General features: G+C 36.8%; 1 non-coding gene across 1 annotated transcript; it reads left to right on the top strand.

Moving 5' to 3' along the window:
• The first annotated feature begins 614 nt into the window (after positions 1–614).
• Positions 615–721, top strand: LOC132651766 (U6 spliceosomal RNA). Its single transcript, XR_009589330.1, has one exon. It is a non-coding gene; the product is annotated as a U6 spliceosomal RNA (small nuclear RNA).
• The last annotated feature ends 4,877 nt before the right edge of the window (positions 722–5,598 follow it).

Below are 5,598 nucleotides of genomic sequence, written 5' to 3'. Positions count from 1 at the left end.
GGATCAAAAGGAAGAAGATGAAGACCTTCCCTATCAGTGGACTTGGGTAGGAGCATGCATGTAGAAGGAGGAGGGAAGGTAAGATTGTGAGGGGATAGCGTTTTATGGGGGAATACAAAGTGAATAAAGTGTAATTAATAAAAACTAAAATAAAAACTATTGAAAAATGTATTTCCTTTTGGATTTATATTATAGGAGGGTGTGCTTTGAGGTTGCTATGCCAATGAAATTGAACAGACTTAATGGAGTCTCTGTCACTTTACATCTTTGTTTCTGTTGGTCTCAGTCTCTATTTCTGAATTTGTCTCTCTAGCTTTCTCTTTGTCTCTTTCAGTCTCCCTCTCTATGCCTCCAGCTTGTGGTTCCTTATGAAAAGTTCTCAGTTTGTGTGGAGGACTACAACATTACTGCTTGCTGATATGACACCTAAAAATATAAGCAATGTCCCAATTAAATGATTTTTGTTTAAATATTTGCCTTGGTCAGAGAGCATTTTCACAGAAAATTATTCACTGACGGTGCATTTAACAAATAATAATAGAATCTGTCATAATGTGAAACTCACAAGTGAAGGACACATGACTTTATTAATGACCATTTGAAAGAATTATGTGATGCTCACTTTGGCAGCACATATACTAAAATTGGAACGATGCTAAGAAGATTATCCTGGCCCTTGCACAAGGATGACATGCAAATTCCTGTAGCATTCCATATTTTTTGGAGAAATTAAAGAAAACACAAATATTGGAAATTGTGGAGAGAAAGAACTTAGGGAAGAAAACAGGAGCTACAGAGGTAAGCATAACCAATAGACTATATGAGATGGAAACAAGAAACTCAGTTGTGGAAGATACAATGAAAGAAAACTGTATTTGTCAAAGAAAATGTTAAATGTAAAAAATTTCTGCAACAGACCATCCAAGAAATTCAAGACAAAATAAAAAGACAAAACATAAGAAAAATTAGAATAGAGGAAAATTATAGGCGATTCTCTCCTCCAAGGCCCAGAAAGTATTTAAAAAAAATGAAGATAATTTCCCCAACTTGAAGGAGAGGCCAATAAGAATAGAAAAGATCTACAGAACACCCAAAAAAATAGTCCAGAAAAGAAAATCTTCCCATCACATAGTAATCAAAACAGCAAGTATACAGAAAAAAAGAAAAAAAAAATACTAAAAGTTGTAAGGGAAAAAGGCCAAGTAACATCTAATGGAAAACCCATCAGAATCACACCTGACTTCTCAGCAGAGACTTTGAAAGCCAGATGAATATCATGCAGGCCCTAAGAGAACACAGAGATAAACCAGGCTACTATACCCAGCAAAACTCTCACTCCTCATAGACAGAGAAAACAAGATATTCAAGGACAGAAACAAATTTCATCAATACCTACACACAAATCCAATATTACAGAAGACACTAGTAGGAAAAAATCAACCCAAGAAAACTAGCTACTTTCAAGAAAACACAGGAAAGAATTACCTTCACTACAGTAAAACAAAAGCAACCAAGCACAAAACCTTAATACCACAGCCAACATCAAACTCAAAGGACCTAACATTCACTGGTCATTGATCTCTCTCAATATCAGTGAACTCAATTCTCCAATTAAAAAATACAGACTAACAGAATGGATGCTTAAACAAGATCCAGCAGTCTGTTGCATGCAAGAAACACACGTAAGTCACAAAGATAGATAGATATTATCAAAGATAGATATTACCTGAGCAGTCATGGAAGACTGCTTTCCAAGGAAATGGACCCAAGAGACAAGTAGGAGTAGCCTTTCTAATATCTGAAAAATAGTCTTTTAACCAAATTTAATAAAATGAGATGTGCAAGTACACTTCATACTCATCAAGAGAAAATTCCACCAGGAAGATATCACAATCCTGAACATCTATGGCCCAAATACAAGGGCACCCACAAAACTTAAACAGCACATAGATACCCACACATTAATAGTGGGAGACTTCAACACCCCATTCTCAACAAAGACAGGTCAACAAAACAGAAATTAAACAAAGAAAATATGTCTCTGACAAAGATCATGGATCAAATGGACCTAGCAGATATTTACAGAACCTTACACCAAACACAAAAGAATTTAACTTCCTATCAGCACCTCATGGAACCCTCTCCAAAATAGACCATATGTTTGGCCACAAAGCAAGCCTCAGCAGATACAAGAAGACTGAAATATTCCCTTGATCTTCTCTGATCACCATGGAATAAAGCTTCATATCAACAGAAATAGCAAAAAGCCTAACACATGGAAACTGAACAACTTGCTACTAAATGACACCTGGGTCAGGGAACATATAAAGAAAGAAATTAAAGTCTTCTTAGAATTCAATGAAAACGGAGGCACACATACCCAAACATATGGACAGAATGAAAGCAGTACTAAGAGGAAATCATTAGGACTTCCTTCAAAAGTCTATATGCCAAAAAATTTGAAAATCTAAATGAAATGGGCAATTTCCTTGATCGTTCCACTTACCAAAGCTGAATCAAGACCAGGTAAATCGATTAAATATTCCTATATCCCCTAAAGAAATAGATGTGGTCATTGAAAGACTTCCATTAAAAAAAGCCCAGGACCATATGGTTTCAACACAGAATGCTACCAGATTTTCAAAGAAGAGCTAACTCCAATTCTCTTCAAACTATTCCACAAAATAGAAACAGAAGGAACACTACCAAATTCAGTCTAGGAAGCCACAGTCACCTTGGTACCTAAACCTCACAAAGACACAACAAAGAAAGAGATCCAAAAATATTCAACAAAATACTTCCAAACCAAATACAAGAACACATGAAAGTTATCATCCCCTGTGACCAAGTAGGCTTCTTCCCAGGTATGCAGGGGTGGTTCAATTTATGGAAATCTATCAATGTGATCTACCATATAAACAAACTGAAAGAGAAACACAATGATAATCTCCTTTGATGCTCAAAAAGCATTTGAGAAAATCCAACATCCATTCATGTTTAAAGTATTGGAGACATGAGTGATACAATGCATATATCTAAATATAATAAAGGCAATACATAGCAAGCCTATTGCCAACATCAAACTCGTGAGAGAAACTGAAAGTGATCCCACTGAATTCAGGAACAATGCAAGGCTGCTCACTGTCTCCATATCTCTTCAACAAAGTTCTGGAATTCATTGTTATAGCAAAAAAAAAAAAAAAAAAAAAAATAGAAAAGATGAAGAGGATACAAATCGGAAAGGAAAAATCAAAGCATAGCTATTTGCAGATGAGATGGTAGTATACCCAAGTGACCCCCAAAATTCTACCAGGCACTCTTGTAGATGATAAACACTTTCAGCAAAGTGGCAGGATACAAAATTAAATAAAAAAGTCAGTAGCCCTTCTGCATTAAATAAATAAATAAATAAATAAGCAAACAAACAAACCGGGCTGAGAAAGAAATTAGGGGAAAAAAAACATCCTTCAAAATAGCCAAAAGAAAAGACAAAACATACCTTGGTGTAACCCTAGCCAAGCAAGTCAAGGACTTCTATCTAAAAAATTTCAAGTCTCTAAAGAAAGAATTGGTAGAAGATATTAGAAGATGGAAAGATCTCCCATAGTCATGGCTTGACAGGATTAACATACTAAAAATGGCCATCTTACCAAAACCAATCTACCGATTCAATGCAGTTCCCTTTAAATTACCAACAAAATTTTTTACAAATAAAAAAAATTGAAGGAAAAATTCTAAACTTCGTAAGGAAAAACAAGAAACCCAGAATTGCTAAAACAACCCTCCACAATAAAAGATTTTCTAGAAGAATCATCATCCCTGATCCCAAACTGTACTGTAGAGTAGCAATAATAAAAACAGATTGGTACTGACCTAGAAAAGGAATGGTGGATCAATGGAACCGAATAGAAGTCCCAGAAATAAACAAACACACTTATGGACACCTGAGTTTTGATAAAGATGCCAAACCTATACAATGGAAACAAGATGGCATCTTCAGCAAATGGTGCTGGTCTAACTGGATGTCACCATGTAGAAAGATGCAACTAGTATCATACTTACCACCCTGTACAAAAGTAAAGTCCAAGTGGATTAAAGACCTCAACATAAAACCTGACACATTAAATCAGGTAGAAGAAGAAGTGGGGAAGAGCCTTGAACTCATTGGCACAGGAGACTACTTCATGAAGAGAGCACCAACAATCAATTAATGGGACCTCATGAAACTTTTCTAAAGGTTCTGTAAAACAGTCATCAAAACTAAACAAATGCTTACAGATTGGCAAAGAATCTTCACCAAGCCTCTAAGTGACAGAGGACTATAACCCAGTATATATAAAGAACTAAAGAATTTGAAAAGAAACAAATCAAGTATTCCAATTAAAAATGGGGAACAGAATTAAGAAGAGAATTATTGATAGAGGAATATCAAATGGCAGAGAAACACTTAAAGAAATTCTTATTCACCATCAGGGAAAAAGCAAATCAAAACTACCCTGAGATTTCATCTTACACCCATCAGATTGGCCAACAGGAAATCCTAAAGTGACAACACATGCTGGAGAGGGTGTGGAGAAAGGGGAACCTTCCTTCACTGCTGGTGGGAATATAAACTTGTACAACCACTCTGGAAATCAATCTGGTGCTTTCTCAGACAACTAGGAATAGCACTTCCTCAAGTTCCAGTTATACCACTCCTAGGCATATATCCAAAAGAGGCTCAAGTACACAACCATGTTTATAGCAGCTTTATTTGTAATAGCCAAAACCTGGAAACAACCCATATGCTCCCCCAACTGAAGAATGGATACAGAAATTGTGGAACACAATGTAATTGTGGAACACAATGTAATAATACTCAGCAATAAAAAACAAGGTAATCATGAAATTTGAAGGTAAAGGTGGGAACTGGAAGTGAGCTATACCAGAAGCAGAAAGACACAGTTGGTATATATTCACTCATGTAGACACATAGAATAAACCTACTGAAAATGGTACACCTAAAGAAAGTAATCAAGAAAGAGGACTCTGGCTAAAATGCTCAATCCCCATCCCAAAGGCAAAGAGGATGGATATCCAAAGGAGAAAATTTGGAACAATTTAGGAGCTGGTCACAGAAAGCTTCTGAAAGGCTCTGCCCTGCAGACTATCAAAGCAGATGCTGGGACTTATGGACAAATGTTGGGCAAATTGCATGGAATCTAATGAAAAAAAAGTGGGAAATAGTAAGATCTGTAGGGGACAGGAGTTCCACAAGGAAGGCAACAAAACCAAAAAATCTGAGCACAGGGGTCTTTCCTGAGACTCAAACTCTAACAAAGTACCATGCATGGAGATAACCTAGAACCTCTGCACAAATGTAGCCCATGACTGTAGAGTGTCCAAGGGAGTTCCATAGTAATAGGAACAGGGACTGCCCTTGACATGAACTGATTGAACTGATTTTTGAAAACCACACCCTGATTGGAGAGCAGCCTTAACAGGCCACAGAGGAAGACAATGCAGCCACTCCTAATGAGATCTGATGGACAAGGATAGAAGGAAGTAGAGGAAGACCTCCCCCATGAGTGGACTTGGGGAGGTGCATGCGTGGACAAG

Source organism: Meriones unguiculatus (genome assembly GCF_030254825.1).
Source record: "Meriones unguiculatus strain TT.TT164.6M chromosome Y unlocalized genomic scaffold, Bangor_MerUng_6.1 ChrY_unordered_Scaffold_25, whole genome shotgun sequence".
Classification (NCBI taxonomy): Eukaryota; Metazoa; Chordata; class Mammalia; order Rodentia; family Muridae; genus Meriones; species Meriones unguiculatus.
This window is presented reverse-complemented; position numbering and strand designations above follow the sequence as displayed.